Source organism: Pinus tabuliformis, chromosome 3_1 (genome assembly GCF_031772625.1).
Source record: "Pinus tabuliformis cultivar Carrire ecotype Pingquan chromosome 3_1, CPIR1, whole genome shotgun sequence".
Taxonomy (NCBI): domain Eukaryota; kingdom Viridiplantae; phylum Streptophyta; class Pinopsida; order Pinales; family Pinaceae; genus Pinus; species Pinus tabuliformis.
In genome coordinates, this window is record NC_142301.1 from 787,186,171 (window position 1) to 787,209,061 (window position 22,891).

Here is a 22,891-nt window from a genome sequence, read left to right on the forward strand (position 1 = left end):
AACATAATAATAGAGTAAACACTAAAATCCATTTTAAACACTAAAATTTTGAAAACTGGAATAGAATAAAATGTTCTTAAATCCTTGATATATTTAAAAAGCTATATATAATACGTTACTGGACAAAAAACATATCTATTTGTTGCAACTCAACTTTTTATGTAGATGATAAAAACTCAACACATAAATAATGAAAAGAGTTAAATAATGTCAACACATAAATATATATTTTTCCAGTTAACAAAGTGAATAGATATAAGCTAAATATACGATGGTTGGTCTGTTGGCACTTAAATTCTGAGCACATTACTGTTGCACATCCGGCAAGGACAAACTCTGTAAGTGCTTTCATCAACTGATTTTAGTCTGAATATCTAAAGTGTTAATATTTAATGTAAATAATGTCAACTCTCATTTCTTCCTATTTCCATGTGTACCTCATTTCTTTATTTCTCCATTTATACTTATTAGATCAAATTTATCTATTGTTTCCACTGTGCATATATACTCACAGTGTTAATAACTAAACAGATTCCTTAACAACAATATTCCACATTTATTAGACTATGCAATTGTTTTGTAATTTTTTACTATCGTTTTCCATTTCTCCATCCAAACAGATGACACCAGTTTCATCTACCGACATACACGTTTAAATGGGTACCCTGTAATTAAGATGTAAACTAGCGATTATTTAATGTTGGTTGCGTGATATGAGTTCATACAATATAGAAGACATTCTATTGCAGAAGTAGATATTAATCTATGAAGGAAAAACATACTCATATCACGCAACCAACATTATCAGATTTCGGAAACCAACCTAATAAAATGGACTTTTCTTTATACAGTTTTGTTTTGTTCAAGTTTTTTTGTGGATGGTGATGACATCATTTTTATTATTTAATTAAAAATGAACTTTTCTGTGTACGTATTTGCGTTGATAGAGTCTATGGATGGATAGAGTCTATGGATGTTGACGATATCATTATCATTAGTAATTAAAAAAAGGTTATAGACTATGGTTGGTATAGGCGCAACCCTTGTTTCAAAATTATGCTAGTGCTTGATACAAAATTATGCGAATGATGATTGAGTTCTAAAGTAATTAATTTATAATTTCATAGTTAAGATAATGAAGAGTAAGATAATAGTAGTTGAGATAATCAAAAGTAGTTATCTTAAACCGTTGCAGCTCCACTTTTGCACACCTCAACAGCTCATAATCTTTTATACGGCTGCGTATAATATATCTACAGTATTCATAATTCATTTGTATAATATAAAATTGAATGAAATGAGGACAGATGATTTGCTGTTAGATTTTGCAGGCAACACGAATACTTATTAATCACAAGTTTTAATGTTATGGTGAGAATTGTTGCACAAATCTAACGAATTCCAGAATGATTATGGCAGGCTCTCCATAAGTAGTGAGACAAGTATGAGAATGATGAACTCTGTTGAAAAATTCTTACATAAAACAAATCTTAAAAAGAAAAAGTGACCTCAAGCAAACTAAAGTAGAATAGTATACTCAATGAAATCGTGTATAGAGAGTTTCTAAACGCAATCAATTAGATGGAATTAACAGGCTCACGTTATTTCTGGTTTTAGTTATACAACTATATACAATTGATGAGAATGCCAAACTTTAATTGTTGTCACCATTGTTACAATACATTATAACTTTGACCTTTTATTGTTACCAGTCATACAAGTCCCAGCCTAATTACCACTGGTACTTGGACTGCCCAGTAAGCTCTGATATGATATTTGACTAAAATTTGACTTCTGAACGCATTTGATTTGTATGCAGCGACTAAAAGTAGAATTAGTCAAAGACACTACAAAATCTAAATCCATTTATGAGGCAACCCTTGATTGGGCCAAAAAAATGTGATGCATCTTTGGAATATAAATGAATTGAAAAATATGATGACAAGATTCCCTGATTAAACTCATTAAAAGCATCTCGACGGAAAGGTTTCCGGTTTCAATCCTGGACATAGAAACATCAATATTTTCTCTGGGTTTGAGCTGAGAGTTGAATAAATTATGATGTAACATCAGCTGCAATGCCTCTGCGAAGAAAGAACAACACTCATTCTCAGTATGCTCATAAAGCATAAAATACCCATTGTTTAATAAAAAGGCATTCCCCCAATATCGAAAATATGTTCCATTAACTGTATCCTTTCTCACTTTGTCTTCGTGACATCTAATGAAGCAAATAATGATACCCTTTATGAAAAAGTTATCAATGTGAGAGAGGATTAGATTCACCGGGAGAGGATAAAGTTGTCAAAAATTGGTTTATTAATTAGTTTACTGATTCAATAAATAGTATATTAATAGATTCAGTAATTCAAATATATTTTATGTTACATATTTATTAATTAGTTTAGTAAAATATTGTGTTAATTCAACGACTTAAAATTATAAATTTTTTAATAAAATAATTTTAAAAATTAATTAAAAAATAGAAAAACAATTTATATTTCAATTTTTTAATTTCTCTCTATAAAATTTAATTGTGTTGATTTAACTTAAGTATTTTAAAAAGTAATAAATTTGTGGGGAGGGAAATGCGTCAAGAGGCCCAATCAAGGGTTTGATCCATCCGATAATCATGCAAACCCTCGAACTGTGTATTGTATTGAGGATTTCGGGGACACCACGGGCCAGATTCATCAATCTCTGGCGGAGCTGAAGCACTTGAGGTGTAACACGTTCAAGGCTCAGATGAGCAACGTGGAAACGTGGATGAGCGCGGCGCTCACCAACGAGGACTCCTGTCTCGACGGATTTCAGCCTGCCAGTGGGAGGGTTAAGGCCATGGTCACGCCCCGCGTGCAGAAAGTGAGTAAATTAATCAGTAATTCCCTTGCCCTTGTCAACAAATTCGCAGCCACTGGATAAGAATTTGAGCTCGATGTCTGACAGCAGAAACCCTCACGGAGTTCTTTGATGTCGATTAATATATATTTTCAATGTTAATAGAATCTGCGTATTAGAGGTTTCTCGCCATCTGTACCTTTGACGTTATGCGAAATTTAGCATATTTTGAATTGTAAACTATATGCTAGGTTGATATATGAGCTCGATGTCTGACAGCAGAAGCCCTCACGGAGTTCTTTGATGGCCCTTGATATATATTTTCAATGTTAATAGAATCTGCGTATTAGAGGTTTCTCGCCTTCAGTACCTTTCACATTATGCGAAATTTAGCATATTTTGAATTGTAAACTATATGCTATGTTGATATAAAGTTAGTTATAATTGATTCTCGCTGAAAAAAAAAAAAAAAAACCCTCGAAACTGTGTAATACAGTTTTTGGAATTCAGTTCCAGCGGAGCTCAATAATGGAATTTTGGGCGTCACTAAAATATTTGTTAATTCTGAGATTATGAACCCTCGAATTTGAACAAAATGAAAGTAAATTCAAAAACAACAATTTTAACACCAGATGGATGAACGGACATAACTGAGCAATAAATTCAAAAACAGCAATTTTATCAACAGATTGATGAACGGACATAAATTCGCAGAGGAGATAAATGGTCTTTTACGCAGAGACAGTGATGACGGAAATTATTACACCAGATTAAAATTTTGCACTTCAATGAAGTGATTTGCAGCTCAAATTAGAATGTTAGGCGAGTCCAAATAGATGTTAAAATTCACCAAGAATTCGCAGGCTTCAGATGTACTAACCTTGCCAACAGCAAATCTCGATAACCAATGGCCAGCTCCTCCAGGTATTGAACGTCTCCTCTGTTTTGTTCGCCACGGAGTGCTCAGGAATGGTTTTGCAGATAATGTTCTGTTCACCGCGGAGTGCTCAGGAATGGTTTTGCAGATAATGTTCTGTTCGCCGCGGAGTGCTCAGGAATGGTTTTGCAGATGAGCTGGCCGGGACTTTGAAGGCCGGAGGAGGTTGGTCCCGTTCGTGCGTGAGGTAAATGAGCTCTCCCGTCGGTCATTAATCCGATCTGAGTGGAGGCCACGCTCTCCCGTCCGTCATCAATACGATCTCCGTCCGTCATCAATACGATCTGATGGGAGGCTGCGGGTGGCTGCGGGCAGGGTCGCCGGGGGTTTCGATGGGCAGCCGGAGCGGGATGCCGGAGACAGATAAAGTTTACGATGCATGGTCCGATGATGTATGGTCGATGATGCTCTATGAGGCTGTCAGAGGGGTACCTCCATAGCATTAACTTTGCTATGGAGGTGGAAATAGGACTTGCCCTTTTATATAAGATGCTTCAAAACCAACAAAACCTGGATCCAGCCGTACACTTCGATCTGTTCTTATGCCCACCTATTTTAAGGTTAACTTCTTCGATTCAATACGAAACTTGTTAGTAATATTCCATTTGTGGGTTATTTTTTATAACAATGTCTCCATTCTAGGTCTAAAGCAACAACTAGACCAAGAATGATTATAATGGATGACATTTTAATAATAGGTGAGAAAATTTCAGTGAAGTCAATACCTTTTTTTTGGGAAAATCCTTTCACCACCAGCCTTGCTTTATAGCTCTCCTTCTTTTCGTCACCTTCATGCTTAATCCTGTAAACTCACTTCTTTTGTAGAGCCTTTCTACCTTTTGGGAAGTTTACCAACTCCCAAGTTTTATTTTGTAGCAAAGAGTTCATTTCTTCTTCTATTCTTTACTGTGCTCAATTTTACAAACTTCTTGAAAACAATTATGTTCACCTTCATTAGTCAACAAAATATAGTTTGAAGGAGGATACCTTTGTGAAGACTTATGAGGCTTAGAAGATCTGCGAACCAACTGTGGTGGTGCATTATCAGGTTGAATCTCCTATAAGGGTTCCTGCAAGATTCCTTCCTCTTATTGTTCATCATTTTCCACTTGTTGTTCCTCATGCTCCTGAATTTGTTGTTCATTTTCTTGTATTGGTGGGATGTTTTCCTGCTGCTCTTCAAACCTGTCAATAACCTTCTTGACCTCCAACTCACCTACAGTCCTCTTGAACATTTCTGACTCATTAAATATAACATCCCTGCTTCTAACAATTTTATGTTTAACTGGATCCCATAGACGATAACCAAAATCTTCATCCGCATACCCCAAAAATATGCATTTCATAGATTTATCATCTAGCTTAGTTCTATTTTCTTTGGGAATATGTATAGATGTTTCACATCCAAAGATTTTCAAGTGAGAATAATTCAACTTCTTACCAGTCCAAACCTCTTCAAGGATATCGCCATCCAAGGGTTTAGTTGGAGATCTATTTATGAGGTAGCAAGTGGTCCTGACTGCTTCAGCCCAAAAATTCTTCTCCAAACCAGAATTGGACAACATACTTCACACCTTTTCCATAATGGTGCGATTCATCCTTTCTGCGACACCATTCTATTGAGGAGTACCAGGCATAGTCTTCTCATGCTTTATGCCAAACCTATTACAATATTCCTTAAATGCATTTGAGAAATATTCTCCACCAATATCTGTTCTTAAACACTTGAGAAATTTGTTAGCCTCTCTTTCAACAACAACATGAAATTTTTGAAATATTCCAAACACTTCACTTTTACTTTTCATAGGATATTCCCAAACCTTCCTGGGTGCATCATCTATAAAGGTTACAAAATATGATGCTCCTCCTAATGATTTGATGTTAACAGGCCCAAACACATCTAAGTGTACCAATTCTAACACATTTTTCTCTCTGTCATGACCACCTCTAAGGAATGAAACCCTTCTTTGTCTACCATATATACAATGCTCACAAAGGTCAAGATTGTAGGATTTCAAACCTGGCAATAAATTTTTACCAACAAGGATTTTTAATCCCTTCTTGCTCATGTGACCCAAGCACTTATGCCACAGATCTGTTGAATTTCCGTTTTTTGTGACAACAGCCAAATCTGATTTTCCTATCAGTGTCTTCAATGTGTATAATGTTCTTGTCTTGGGTCCTTTGGTCACGACCAATGCTCCTTTGCTAATTTTCTAGCCTCCTTTCCCAAAGCTTGTGGAATAGCCTTCATCATCTAGTCGTCCCATAGAGATTAAACTCATGGACATTTCTAGTACATGCCTGACCTGTTTCAACAATATATCTTGTCCATCTTTCATCTTGATCTGGACATCTCCCACTCCAACAATACTACAAAAATGATTATTCCCCAAATGCACTCTACCATAATCACTAAGATTATACGAAACAAAACTATCTTTGCATGGGGTTACATGGTGAGATGCCCCAGAGTCAAGGATCCAATCAAAGCTATTGCTATATGTATATACACATGCATCCTCCACTGAAACAGTAAACAACACATCACCATCTATGGCTACAGCAGTAGTCTCACCTTCATTTGTGTTGGATGACTTGTGATTTGTTCTGGACGATCTCTGACCCTTTTTTCCTTTCTTCCAAAATAGACATTCTTTCTTCATGTGCGCGGGTATGCCACAATGAAAGCAAATGATTCTGCCTCTCCTTGATTTTGATCGGCCTCTCGATCTTGATTGCCCTTGCCAGCCTCGATCCATTCTCCTACCAAGATCAGCTAGAGCTAGAGCCTCTCCTCCCTGGTTTTCCTCAATTGACTTGTGTCATAGCTCCTCATTCATTAAACTGCTGTTGACATCATCAAACTTCAGGGTCCCTGTAGTCATTGAAGTGCTCGTAGCTACAATTAAATTTTCCCAACTGTCTGGCATAGAACACATTAGCAAAATGTCTCTAATTTCATCATCTAAAATGATTTTAGCAGAGGCAAGTTGATTGGTAATAGTATTAAATGCATTCAAGTGCTCAACAACTGAAGCACCCTCTTTCATCTTGAGATTATAAAGCTTCTTCATCAAGAACACTTTGTTTGATGCCGTGTTCTTCTCATATAGATCATGGAGCTTCTTCCATAATCCTTCTGTCGTCTTTTCTCCGGACACATTGAAATAAACATTCTTTGCTAAATATTGGCGGATTGTTACAATCTCCTTTCTATTTAGCTTATTCCACTCTTCATTTGTCATCGATGAGGGTTTCTTTGTTGTGCCCTCAATCGACAAATACTGATCCTTTAAAATCAGTATCCTCCATCTGTGATTTCCATAGGGAAAAATTAGGCCCGCTCAACTTCTCCATATTTGTAACTGTTGTCTCCATTTTCAATCAAATTCATGCCCCAAAACACTAAAACTCCACTTAAAAATAAAACTGACCTTCCTCCTTTTAAAATACCCTCTTCAAAATTCCTACTCCTTTTTAAAATATACTTTTCAAAAATTCCAACATATAGCTATATATGTTTCATAATGTTTTAACATTTTCACATTTCACACATACATGTGTTGGTTTGAGAGGAAAAAAAAACATGACGTATACATGCAAGCTTGATGTAAAAAAAATTATGAACTCCACGTAAAGCAGTTACGCACTCCACGTTTTAGGCTTCATGGCATGTTTCACCATATGCCCACGGCCTTTTTATTTCTTGCAACAACTATCTTAACATTCCTCGGCTATTTCCTGGACAGATCCTTTTCCTCGACTCCCTTCTTTGCAGCGATTTCTGATTTCTTGGATAGATCCTTCAACAGCTCCAGAGGTAACAACCAACGTTTTAACGAACGCTGCCAGAGTAAGGCGATGGCACTAAGTGGCTTGCACAGTGGATATTCAACCCTAGCTCTGATACCAGTTGTTATTTTAGAGCATACATAACACAAAACAAATTTATACTTAGAGACTTAGATGGCAATAGCAAAGAATAATTTCAGAGACAGAGAAATGGAGAAACAACAAGATTACTCAATAAAAAACAGCGGAATAGATAAAACAATCACTGGAGAACAGAAAACACTTAGCATTACATAACAGGCTTGGACCTTGGCTTGCTTTCCTTGGCCAGAGAAATTACAAATTTATAGAGGCTGAAGAAGGATCTAGAATCCTGCATGTGATTTAGATGGAGATCTAGAAACTAATGGCAATGTAGAAGGATCTAAAATCCTGCATGAATTTGGCTTCACACTTAACAATGATTTGATCATGGTTAGTAACAGTAAAGATCCCTTAGTTGTAAATTTGTAAGCATAAGAAAATAAGAGACTAGAGTTTTTTTTTCATATCCAAAAGTGAGTTAAAGTATTTTATTAAATTAATGTAAAAGTATACATATAAATATAATAATATTTAAGTTTTTAAAAAGCCAATATAATTTTGTTCAGAATCAAATTATTAAAAAGATAATAATACTCCATCTTATAAAAAAATAAGATACTCCATTTTATAAGAATATGAAATAATAGTGTAACAATAAATAGAATAAATTTGTTAGGAGATGTTAGTCAAATTATTAAAAAGATAAATAACATGCATGAAAAAAATGGCCATCACCAAATGAATAAATTTGAAATTCTAAATTTGAAATAAATTTGAACTTCCATGTCTAGTACCAATTACCGTGCAGCAGTTACGTGGATATATTTCCACCTAAATTGCTTTACACATTTGTTATTTTAAAGAAGGATCACATGTAAATTATTGATTTTGTATTTATATTGAATTTAATTACACTTATTAGTTCGAAATGTCATGTAATTTCTATTAATTTTTTTGTTTAATTTAATTCATCATTATTCTTTTATTTTATTAATTAAATAAAAATAATATAATATTTAATTAACCAAATAAAAATATTAAAATATGCATTAATTTATTATATAATAATCATATAATGAGATGCTTCAAAGCCAACGGCGGTACACTTCGATCTGTTCTTACGCCGGCCTACTTTTAAGGTTAACTTCTTCGATTCAATACGAAACTTGTCAGCAATCTTCCATTTGTTAATTATTTTTTATAACAATGTCTCCATTTTTCCCCGTTTTTGTGATGCTTCCCAAATCTTGTAGATTTTTTAAAGTGCGATGCTTGTGTTGGTTGTTTTGGACAACAATACCAAAATTGTTGTGACTTTTCAAAATGCCAATTGACATTTTAACCATTTCAAGTATGTGCAAAATGCCACTACTATAATGCGGCTTCTCAAGGTGCGAAGTGGCATATATATATATATATGTTTTGGTTAGTATTGGGGTGTTTTTTACATCATATTTTTAAGTTCTCAAACAAAAGACAAGTTTGATGAGGACAAAAATGAAGTTGAATAGTTAAAAAAAGAATGAACTATATAAATATTTTAAGAGTTAATGTATATTAGGTTAGGCTTTTAGGAAATATATAGGTAAATATTAATGATAATTTTTTTTTAATTAATTGGTTAGACAATGGAGTTAGTTCTTAATTAACTAATTATGTATAATAGAAGAATTCATGCTTGTATAACAAGTTTTAGTTAAGTAGTTATGTATAAGTGAAGAATTCATGCATGCATATGAGTGTAGTGATAAGCTAGTGGTGCATGCAAAATTTCATTCCACTTGAGTAATTAAAGTGCAACTAATGCATAAGGAGAAATGCACGGTTGTGTAGAAAGTGAATATTCTCTCCCAAGGAAGAACATCTACAACCAAGTGCACTAATACTTGACTTGGAGCACAACTAATGTGTGTTGAATAAATGAGTCCCGACCATAGGCAACCATATTAGGCACCCATGTACAAAACAACCATGAAAATAAATAAAAGATGATGTTTGTTCCTATATGAGCTTCCTTCTACTTGTATTTATCAATTTTCTTGTTGCTTTCATGCAATGCAAGCACATGGGACTTGGAATTCTTGAGAGCACCCACTTTTATGAACTTATCATGCTTTCGTAGGAAGGATTTTATGAATGCATCCACAAGAGGCATTTTCCACAACACTCTTATTGTTAGCTTTGAAGATTTAAATGAGGAAATGAATATCAAGTACTTAGGACTCACTTCAAGAGAATATAGAGGATTAGTTGCTTCTCTCCACATGTCTTGATTTGTAGAAGCAAAGATTTGAACTTTGTGAAAAGGTCTTGTAGGGTATCAAAACTACTTGGGCTCAATGAGTTGAGTTCATTCTCCAAATCATATCCTTGTATCTCATCATGTTTCCTACATAGGCCCTTTAATGTGGCATCATATTCTACATGGAAGAATAAATCTAGAGATATTGACAACCATAACAACCTAAATGCTTCATCCATCCTATTGAAATAGTTTTCTTTCTTAACTATTGAATTTGGATCTAGTTTGTTTCTCATAGTGATATATAGAGTCCTTTGCTTCTAAGTACAAGGAGACACTTTGGTTTCCATTCAAAATGATTGAATAGTGTGAGGATCACTAACAAGGGCTTATCCATTCTCTATGAGTGTTACAATCCTTTGTAACATGCAAAGAAAAATATGGGCTTCTTCTTACAAGCTCCTCTTGTGCTCTAATACCTTGCAAAAACCTTGGATAACTTATACACAAAATCTAATTGCAAAGAAGAAATGACAATTGCAAGATTGAGGCCAAAGAGAATGAATGAATTCATATTGTTTCAAAGAATGAATGAATCACATATAAAAACATATTCTCCATGAGTGAGCTAGTACACATTAAGTTGGACTTCTAATACATGTACATTAGTAATCGCTCATAAACAATCCCTTAGTCCGTGTTATTTGGCCTTGCAATAGAGTTAGTCCTTAATTAACTAGTCATGCACAAGTGAAAAACTCATGCATGCATAATAGCTTAGTTAAATAGTCATGCATAAGTGAAGAACTTATGCATGCATAACAAGCCTTAGTTAACTAGTCATGGATAAGCGAAGAACTCATGCGTACATAACCACTGCAACCGCATTCCTACACATGCACATGGGTGAAGTGATGCGTGCAAAACTAAGGCTCCACTTGAGTAACTAATGTGTAACTAATGCTAACTCAAAGAGAAGTTTGCACTTGTCTAGGTGGAGAATCTTCTCCACTTAAGTAACTAATGTATAAAAAAGGTTATCTCAAAGAGAAGTTTGCACTTGTCTAGGAAGAGAATCTTCTCACCTAAGGAACATATCTTGGACCGAGTGCACTATGAACTATAGGGCTCAAGAAAATATGAACTAGGTAAATATGCATGTGCACTAATACTACCACAAAGTCTTTGAACAACGACTTAGAATTAATAAATAGGTTATGTCCAAAGGCTCACAAATGTGCTAAGTTGCAAGCTTATCAGCAAAATACTATTGCTTCGTATAAATCTTTTTATAAAAAAATGCACTTCAAATTTTGGGATAAGTTTTCTTTTTACCAATGGGAAACCCTATCATAACAGAGTGATCAAACTAGTAGTGGGGACAACCACCACAAGATGTTATTCGAAAATGGAGGCTGACTCTTCATCATTATTCAAGGAAAATGACCCCACGTGGAATAACCCATCAATGGTCCATATGAAGGAAAAATTTCCACTCTTGTTACATGCCTCTAGGTCTTCAACCATTAAAACGATGTCCAATGAAAGCAATCCCTTAACAAGTAGAAATAATTTTAAGTCAAACTCCTTGATATTTGTTATAATATTTGGGATATTTCAATAGTTATTATTCTAACTTTTTTTTGAACTATGAACTTTTTTTTCGAGTTATATTGAAACTATGTCAGGCCTAGCCCCAATGTTAAATAAAAAGGCTAGTCCCAATGTTAAATGAAAATACCAATCCCTACATTACATTAAATGAGAGAATACCCTGCTTAACTAAAATATGTATCATGATTTTGTGAGACTTGGTAAAACATTTTTTTTAATACCCCTCCTCTAAAATCTCAACCAATAACTTAATATAAGTCATTAGCCAAACTTAATTTAATTAAGTAATTTTTAAAATTTTATTTTTAAATATCAAACTAAATTCAACATGTTTCAATTTTTTATTATATTTAAATTATATAATATTAAAAATTAATATTTAAGATTCCAACCATTATAAATTTGAAATAAATATAATTAAAAATATCAAATAAGCATATTTAAATTACGCTTTTATAAGTGGGCGGAGGAGTACAATCTCCTAACGTGGAATGATACGAAATTTTCCTCTCCCTTCCCGAAATCTTAATATGACCCCGCTGCCCCGCTCTGACTAAGAAACAAATGATAGAGTCATTGATTATGTCATTTCACGGGCATAATCTAACGAGGCGATTTTTTATCATGTGGTGTCAGATTTTTCGGTCACAAAAAATCGTATCGTTAGAATAACTTCAATATGGCCCCTTATCCCTGCCAGGAACCTATTGAAGTCAGTGAGAATCACAGCTTCACAACAAAGAAGATGTGCAGGGATGTAATGGCGCAGACGTAATCAAGGATACCATCTGTGACACGTTAACTGAAAATTCGAGAACAGAGATATTTTTACGCTAAAATACCTTTTTCGTAATTGCCCTAAAAGGTGTACTTAGACTCCGATAGGATTTTGTTAAATTGAAAAAAATTGTCCTTTAATTTCTATAATCAACCAAATAATAATTCATAAGCTAAATTTAAGTTTTTGGTGTATAATTTAGAGTGTATGTGAACATGTATTAAGTAGTCTTCATTGTACGTTGGATTAGTAAAACTAATATGTTTTGAGATACATATCAAAAAAACATTGTGTCAATATCCCACTTGTGTTTATGAATATGAACATGGAGACATTCCTAGACAATTGCAAGATATGTTATTTCTCATCCACTCATTACTAGTTTTGAAGTTCCTGTTTTTGCAAGGCACAAAAATAGTTTGAGTGAACCTAATGGTTAAGAGAACGTATTTCCTCCTACGAGGTCACACGTTCAAATCTAGAGGGAGCGAGAGTACATACACCTCCATAGACTTTAGTACTCAAATTGGTGCATGGAGGGGGTTCCTTTGTCGCACAAACAAGAGAGTATCCTACACCAATTTGGAATTTGGCATATGGTTTGTCTATGACCTTAAAATTAAATGGGGACCAATAAAATGAGACCACTGAACAAAACTTAAGAGAATAGATAAGATTTAATATTCTAACGAAATATTTTCCTTTTCACATTTTAGTGGATGTTCGATTATCTTTCACAATTCATAAGCTATAATCATATCCCATTACTTTGTCACAAAACTTATGGATGAAAGACTCCTTCCCCTTGTCAAGTTTAGTTTAGTTCACCATCAAAGGTTGGCATTAGTCACATCACTAATGTGTCCTATAAGATTATAATATTTTGGTAAAGGTACTTGCCTTAAAGGATGCAATGGTGTGTGACACAAATTGTTCACCCTAAAGTGGGCCAAGGGCACTAGTCTAACATATTCTTCCATTATAAGATTTTGGTAAGTGTACTTGCCTTAAAGGACCCAACGACGTGTGACACAAATTGTTCAGCCTAAAGTGGGCCAAGGGCACTAGTCTAACATACTCTTCCATTTTAAAAAGGTTGGCGTGAGTCACCTCACTAAATGTGTCCTGTAAGATTATAATATTTTGGTAAAGCTACTTGATTTAGAGGATCCAATGATATGTGACACAAATTATTCACCCTAAAGTGGGTCAAGGGTAGTAGTCTAACAAACTATTCCATTGGAAAATTGACTTGGATGATATGAGAAGGTGATTTGAGGGATGAAAACAAAGCAATTTGTTTTCATGGTTGAAAATTGTTCTTCCAATGCTTCAATTTTTGTCTTAATTAATGATGTATTGTCAATAAAATAATTTTACATAGACAAGGGTTCCATCTTAAAACACATATTCATTGACATTACCAACTAAAACATTACTAAGGCTTAAGCTCTAATTAAAGGTATCTCCATTCCAACGAAGGGGAACTAACCAAGACTGATTTCATGTCTTTTTCTTTCCATCATGTTTTCTCAAAATTCAATCCACTAACTTTAGAATATTTATGTTGTTTGGTGCAAGTGAATGATTTCAAGACCAATGTTTGGTTTATGGTGTTAAAGATAATCCCCCTTCATTGAATAAACCTTGGAAACGTGAGAAAATCAAGATTTTTCACTATTTAGAAGTATTATTTGAGCGAATGCTTATCCTAATGTAGGAGTGATACTTACAAAGATTTCAATGCGAAATGAAAAGTTGTCTTTATATTTATTATGCTTTCCGCTGGTTTCCCTCCACTTTTCATTTTGGTCAAATGGAAAGAATATGAGAATTTTGTTAGGAATATTTTATTTGTCCCCTTTATTTCATGTTATGTGTGCACTCTTTCCAAATGAAAAATATTAATAATCACATATATAAAATTACGAGGATTGTTTGTTGGGACAATATTACAAGTGATATTATAATATAGAGGATTAAAATAACTTTGACTCTGATTTTAAATAAAATGAAATTATTTACTCAATTAATTTTAGCCATGAAGATATTTGCATTAGAGGCCAACATGTACAAACCATGTAAACATACTCTTTATATATTGAAATGCATGATTGGCATTGCAAAATTGCATGGCCATCAATACAAAATTACAAAATGTAAAATTCACTTCAGGATTCCAAAGGCCCTCTCATTGCAGATCAACATCGAATATTGAAAGAGGTACACCATATAAACAAATTGTATTTAATGAAATACATGATTAGCATCGCAGAATTGCATTGCCATCAATACAAAATTATAGGATGTAAAACATACTCTTATTTATTGAAATGCATGACTGGCATTGCAGAAAATGCATCGCCATGATACAAAATTACAAAATGTAAAACTACCAGGATTACAAAGCCCATCTCACAGCAAATCAACCTTGAAGCTCAAAACTTATTTCATGTGAACATAGATCCTTAACTAAAAGACTAAACCAAGGCCTGAAATGGTAATTGGCAAGACAAAAAAAAAACTATCCTAAATCCCTAAGACTGCCTTCCAAATAACACGGTTTTAGTGACACATGCCTTGTAATAAAATCACGGGCAATACAAAAATCAATCTTCAGTCAGGTAATGCCCAATTGTTTAATTACAGGTATATCCACAGTCAGGATTTAATACAGGTATATCCACAAATAGAGTAATTGAATGTTCCTATAGAAGAAAGGAAAAACAAGGACATGGGTTTTCTTAATATGATATAAAATGTCAAAATGCTTGCTTGAAAATTATAGGAGAGGTTTCAATAAAAATGAAAGCTTAGATAAGCTTATGTAAGGGGTTTCAAAAAATATGAAGCCTCCTAATCAGGGCCATGTACAATGGATAGATAAAAAAGGAAAATATACACAAGTGCATTGCATATCCTCTATAGGATGCATAAGAAAATGGATGTATGCTTGGAACTCATTGAAAGAGAATCGTAATGTCCCTGAGCTCACAAGCTCTTGTAAATATGACTTGCAGCTCAATCCTACAGGTGCCATATCATTTGGATTCTTGTAAGGAGGAACAAGTGGCATATCAGGGAATTCCCTATGGATTTAATACAGATATATCCACAAATAGAGTTATTGAATGTTCCTATAGAAGAAAGGAAAAAAACAAGGAGATGGGTTTTCTTAATATGATATAAAATGTCAAAATGGTTGCTTGAAAATTATAGGAGAGTTTAAATAAAAAATGAAACCTTAGATAAGCTTTTGTAAGGGGTTTCAAGAAACAGGAAGCCTCCTAATTAGGGCCATGTACATTGGTTAGATAAAAAAAGGAAAATATACACAAGTGCATTGCATCGCCTCTATAGGATGCATAAGAAAATGGATGTCTGCATGGAACTCATTGAAAGAGAATCATAATGTCCCAGAGCTCACAAGCTCTTGTAGATCTAACTTGTGGCTCAATCCTACATGTGACATATCATCTGGATTCTTGTAAGAAGGAACAAGTGTCAAATCCTCTGCCTTTTGATAAGATCTAACAACAAATGGTGGCTATTTTCTGTGAGTCTCAGCAGGTTCTGGCATAAAGACAAACAAAGACTTGTATTTTGACAAGGCTAGTAGTTTGTCCTCGCCAAATCCTCTGGGAGGTCTAGACTTAGAGTTGCATTAGTACAACTGAAGCTACAAAAATGTCCCTCTACCCCTTCATGATGTGCACTGGAACAATGGTGAAGATCTCAAATGTAGATGGTAGTAATGTGATTGCAGAACTTGATTGTTGTTGCATGATCACAAGCTTTTTGGATTGGTTCAGATAAATTGCATACTCATTCAAGCATTACCCATTGCAGTAGTCTCATGTCTATGTGTCCATTCAACATCTTTGGGAAATACATATCCAGTACAAATCCATAAAGCTGCCTGTAGAAATGTGGAAAAGCTTTGATTTTTCTTTCCCGAGGACAACACCGAGCTCCTTGGTAATTGAATGCACCCACTACTCCTCCAAATTTTTAAAATAAAATAGCCACAAATTCAATTAGACCTTATTGTAAACAACCAAAAGCCCATTAATACTTTGTAAACTTCGTTCTAAACAACCAGAGTCTCTTACATGTGTTTTATTTTATTAACTATTTTAAGGATGATCATTTAGATTCATTATGGAGTTATGAAAACTCATCCAATCAAATTGAAATATTAAGTATTTTAAGGATGATCATTTAGATTCATTATTTATGGAGTTATGAAAACTCATCCAACCAAATTGAAATGGTCATCTTTATCCGGTTTGCAATTTTTTTACAGTATGATAAATCATATTGAGTTATTGTTAGCTTTGTTTAAAACCTAGTTGAGTAAATTGTAACCAAACCAAATTGAAATAATTGAAATAGTCATCCTTATCTAGATTGCAGATTTATTGAATATGAAAAACCCATATTAGGTTTTTTTCAATTTTACTTTCTTTAAAAGAAAGTTTAATTAAACTGACATCACATGTTCAAGGAATCTGCAGTCATACAAATTTAAGGAATTTGCAATGGATTGCATATTCTTTGAACATGAAAGGCTAGCTATGAAAGCAACATTCAAAATGATCATTCTTATCTAGATTATCTTAACTGCATATTCCTTGAATGTGAGGGTCCATGGATAAAATAAATATTGATAGGCTTCTGATTAAAAAAAACAATCTATCCTGTAAAAAGTATTTTTAACTATAATACATTTGTTGTTGATTAAGTGTTTTTGGAAGAAATGGAAGAAATTGTGGAGCCTATGGGAACATTCTATTGGACACTCCCTCATCCTAGGGATGAACAAAGTTTTTTTTATGAATGAAAAATAGAGTGCAAGACCCGGTTAAATAAAATGAAATGAATTGGATAACTTGAAATGATAAAATAAATGATTAAATTGGGGAATAAATTACAAATTTACAAACCTTTTTTTTTAGAATGAAAAAGAGAGTGCAAGACTCAGTTAAATAAAATGAAATGAATTGGATAACTTGGAATGATAAAAGAAATACATAAATTACAAATTTATTATTGGAGAAGGAAAAAGAAAGAATTTGAATTTAACAAAAATGCTAATTTTCAAAGAGATTGTTAGGATTAAATGGAACTATATGGCTTAGAGGGGAATATTATTTTTGATATTGATAAAAAAAATATGACTAAAATCCTTGATTAGGAATCCCTCTAGTTACACAATTCCATACCCTACACACATATAGTTCCATAAGGTGACCATATACTATTTACCTTGTTCAAATTCCAAAGCTTCAACATATACCATTGTGGGATGGAAATGTGAATATGAAATCACAAATAGGAAGAGAATAATGTTGGCACCTGAGGATTGTTCCATTGCGAAGAAAAATATTCTTAAGAAGATCAAGGTCATGGCCTCCAACTGCATCACTCACATACACTAGGCTTATGCATATGGCTCGAGATGTTGCATGGAATTTGGCACAGACACGATCAGAATGAAACACATCCTAGTCATGTTGTATGAAGTTTCACATCCATAAGATGTTGAATCTGCAATCAATCATATTAACTCCTTGTAGCCAATAACCACCCATGCGATCGCCATTTGGAACCTAGAACCAGAAATTCCTTTCAGAGAATTTTGTTCTTCATCAAAATTGATACTCTTTCATCCATCATCAATTATGAGAAACCTAGGAGGGCACCCCATCTACCAACTCCTTAACTCCCTTACAAACACCAACAGGTTCAACAGTCAAATTAAATGCATCCCAAGTACACCATCCAAATCTATCAACTATATCAGGGACCCTTATCTCTTCCAGCAATATGAAGGTTCCTAGATGGAATCTCATGGTGTTGCATGCATCTTTGGTAAATTCAAAATGATTATCATTCATATGAACATAAACATGGACCTTGAAGTTGGAGCCATTGATGAGATGTAACCTAATCTTCTCACTGATAACTATGATGTCATCTACTCCAAGATGGAGGGTTACTCTAAATTTTCCTTTAGTAATAAGCAGGATCAACACATATGAACTTATGTCTTCAATGTGCAAAAGAATAATTTCTGTCTCTATTTACAGGTCTGAGTCGTTTCGACCAGATAACATGGTAACCCACCATACCTTAAAAATAAATATACTCATAAACTTGATATCCTTGAGCTTGTCTAGAGAGTTTAATACTCTACTAGATGGATTTCTTGCATTGAATCCAATGAAGGATCCCTTATAGGAATTGACTGCAATAGAAGGAAAATCAAGTTGTACATATGATTGACAAACTAGTCAGAAAAATGTTATCAGGAACTTCAGTAAGGATCATAACTCCCTGCAAACTCAACTTCCCCTCCAACAAACTAAAACATGACTCCTCGAACTCTGTTTCTATGGATTTTGCAATAACATAGGCACAAGAGTTATCGATTTCCATTGCTAACTATAATTCTACAACCAGAAAACGGAAAACACACATATGGGTGAGTGTCTAGAAGCCACGCTCTCAATTTATAAGAATTTAGAAGATAAAATATATGAATGGGATACTAGTATGGACTGTAAATATCCTCTGGTTACTTTATTAAAATATTTGAACTGGATATCATTTTGGTCCTGAAACATCCTCTGCATTCCACCATTTAATTGAAACAAATTTTCAATTCTCTTTTTTAAAGTGGATCATGTCAAAGCTCTTCGAAGGACCTAAAAAAAACCCACAGGTATAAGAAGGGATCATACCAAATCTCTTCGAAGGACCAAAAAATTCCCGCAGGTATCAGAAGGGTTTCTCAAAAATACTGTAAAACCTATATCGAATTTCAAGATGAGTTTGGAGCGCAACTCTAAAATGAAGAAACATAGTTAGAATTTTAGTTAACTGATTGGGTCATAATCTTTATCGGACTGAAAAATTAGGAAGACAATATACCTTGGTAGGGCTTCAGGAAGCCGTGATAGAGTTTACTTGTAAAGACAGAGCAGATGAGAGTTCTCATTCAGCACATGCGGGAGCTGAGAGACCATTATCTTATACAAGCTCTCATATGTAACACCATCCATGATTAAGAAACCCAAGATAGTTGTGACATATTTTACCTATAACAACGCAGATATTTTACCTATAACAACGCAGATAAGGGTTATCATTAGCTAAGAGGTCCCTACCTTATACAAGCTCTGATCCATAACACTGTCCATAATGAAGAAACCATTCCACCCGTAACTGAAGACCATGACACAACATAGCGAAATAGATGTCGACGAAGTGGAAAGAAAACCTTGTCACCGTCAATTTGTCTCGTCAGATGACCACACCCAAAAACAAGTGTCAAATTACAGGTAAAATTGTAGACAAAAGTCGTAACTCACTTGTAATTGAAGACCATGATGAAACCTAATGACACAGATGTCGACGAAGTGGAAAGAAACCTTGGTCGTTGTCAATTTGTCTCATCACATGACCACACCCAAAAATAGGTGTCAAATTACAAGTAAAAGTGTAGAAAAAAGTCGGTGGTGAACCAATTCAAAAGAGACGCCTATCGGCATAAAAATAAATGTTTCTTATTACTTTCACCATGAATTGCTTCAATTGGTCCAAAGCAATAATGCGAAAATGAAATATCTATGACATAAATTTAAATAAATCTATGTATGGAAATAACTTTCAGAGATCAAAAGAGCCATTTGATGGTATAGAAACAATCAATGTTGCAAGGGATGCATCTCTTATGGTGGGCAATGCGTTCTTCGTCTTTTCCAAGCTTCTAGGATAGGGGATGTTTGGAAAAATGTTTCTCCATGTCCCTTGTTTGAAGAAATACAACGGTAAACTTTTCGCTCAGTTAGAGGATGTGTTTTTCCAAAAAATGTGGTTGTGGGGTTTCCCTGAATTTGCCTAAAAACAATAATTTATGAGGGAGTAAGCTTGATATTTAACCCTATTAATTCTATGTAATTTATGATATTATTAATTTTTTAAAGTAAAAGGTCACTTTTATTTGCATTTTTTAACATTACCACCAGTCTAGATCCAACTTAACTTTGGATCTACCAAGTGTCGAGAGGGATCAAAACTCCTTTTTCACTATAAAAGAGTTTTGAACGTAAGAGAGGTCGATCTGGAGTTAAGATAAATCTAGGATGGTTTAATTATTAGCCTTTAAATATGCCACATTATAGAAGAATTCCATGGGAAAAAACTATGGATTAAGAATACCATGGGAAAAAACCATGGCTAAAGAATTTTGTGTTTTCATTTTGTATTTTTTTTTTTTTTTTTTAATTTTAATTTAATTTTGTTTTATTTTATTTTAATCGATTCTAAATGTTAAACATTATAACATCCCCATTATATTGGGTTGGAGAGCACCTCTCGGTGCAATTAATTATTTTAGAATGTTTGAGAGTGGTTCCAATCTCATTAGATTTCATACAGAGAAAATATAATATTAAATTTCATTCAAAATTAAGTAGAATTAACCGGTTTTAGGATTTTAGGATGGGGGATAGCAATGTTTCCATTGGATTTTATTATGTATGAGAGTACGGAACTAGCATTTAGCACCTCAACATTCATGGCATTGATTGTTGAATTCATTTGTCATGACCCTAGTTGAAATGTACCCATCACTCTAACAAAATCTCAATTTTACATGTTAAGTTTTTTTATCTTCTTTTAATGCTTTGATGTTGATACTCATGATGAGGATTCCAATATAGGAAATGATTTTGATGATATGTATGTATTTATCGTAAAAATGATTTTTTTTACTTATATCAATCATCTAGAACCTCTTTATTGATGTATTTTTGGTTCAAAAATAGATTACACTCGATGTTGTTTTGGTTATATGCACCCATGTTGTATATACAAGAAAATTTGCATATTTTTGTATAATACTTTGGATTCATATGGATGCACATGAACATTTATGTATTTTTTTCAAAATTTGAATATTTATGTATTTTTTGCTCAACATGTTTTTTGGCTTGGTTTTTCTCCTATTCCTAGTTTTGGGGTCGATCAATTCAATAACTAGTTTGGTTCCAATAATGTTGGTTCAGTGTCGATTTTGCATTTTCAGTTTTAACTTTTGAGTCTTGAATCTATATGCTAATGACCTCAAAATAGGTCTTTGACTTGTCAATCTTTACTATTTTTTAATTCATTAATCTAAACTTCAAACTTTCATTTCTATTATTTTGCTTAGTTATAATCAAATTCTTGAATAATGAATGATGAATTTAAATCAAAGTATACAATATTTTGTTAGAAAATAAGAAAGGCAAAAAGATTTTATTGTTCTTGATAATTACTTGTGATGTTTCTTATTAGTATGATTCTTTATATCTTCTTTCTTTAATTCATCAAAAAATTAACAAAAGCAGCAACACATAAAACAATAGACACTAGATGTAGGCACATACCAGGGCAAAACCCCCCCTCAAGAGGAAAACCCAGTCAAGATAATTCTTCCTTTCAATAGTATTCTTTGAGACTCTTCACCCTAGAACAAGACCAGTCCTTCCCTCCACACCAAGTCAGCCTCCCATAATTTCAACCTCTTTCCAGCAACTTCAACTAGGTAGCAACTTACGACAACTCGCAGGTTCCGAAAATAATGAAACTTGGAAGACTTCGATCTCCCAATCTAGGACACAAAGAAGATAAAGAGAAACACTAAAATTTTGATTTTCCTTCTCTCCTTAGGCTTCCTAAACTCGCATTCACTTCGACTCTCCGACAACAGAGTTCACACCTTTTCCCAACGACAAGACAACTTCATACTTCTTCTCAGCTACAAGAGATTTTTGCACTTCTTCCCAACTACAAGAGAATTTGAACTTGTGTGTGAGAATGATGCTCCAAATGAATTCGACGACCTTCCTTTTATAGGCTTCTTGTGAGGTCGAATAGGGTCCTTAGGCTGACTTGATCTTCTTCTAGGCTGACATGGTGTGGAGGTTGTGTAATTCACATTTGACTCAATACTTAATATTTTTACATGATTCAAAAGCCCAGGAAGGGTCTCTTTAAAAGTACAATAACTCTATTGACTCATAATAAATCTTAGAAGTACTCAATGGGGACTTTGACCTGAAACATGGTGACCCAAGCATGAAACTCGTGCTTTAATAAGTCACAATAATAATAGTAATAATTCTTTTTTATTATTATTTTGACAAGTACATTACATGATGACTCAAGTACATTAATGAAGACCAAACATAGTTACATTTTTAAACAATCCCTCTTAACTAGGGAGGTATTCATAATGTACAAATACAATGGAAGATCTCAAATTATATGAACCATGAATAACTTTAGGCAGCATAATGCATGGACTAAATTCATGACCTGGGAAATTTATCCAAACAGTCACTCAACATTTTAGGCACTGCAATGCGATGGAGTAGATTCTTGACCAAGATAATCTATCCAAGTTGGACTAATATGGACTCAAGCTTTTAGCCCCTTTAGGTACCCTCAAGCTTACTTTCTAACCATCAACCCAAAGATCTAGGTGTGTATCCAAAACATAGCTCAATAACTAATACCACTTTTTCAGCTTCAGGATCCAGACATCAACACA

General features: G+C 33.9%; 1 pseudogene; it reads left to right on the forward strand.

The window, feature by feature from the left end:
• Positions 1-656: 656 nt before the first annotated feature.
• Positions 657-2,922, forward strand: LOC149189781 (21 kDa protein pseudogene; annotated as a pseudogene).
• Positions 2,923-22,891: the final 19,969 nt, after the last annotated feature.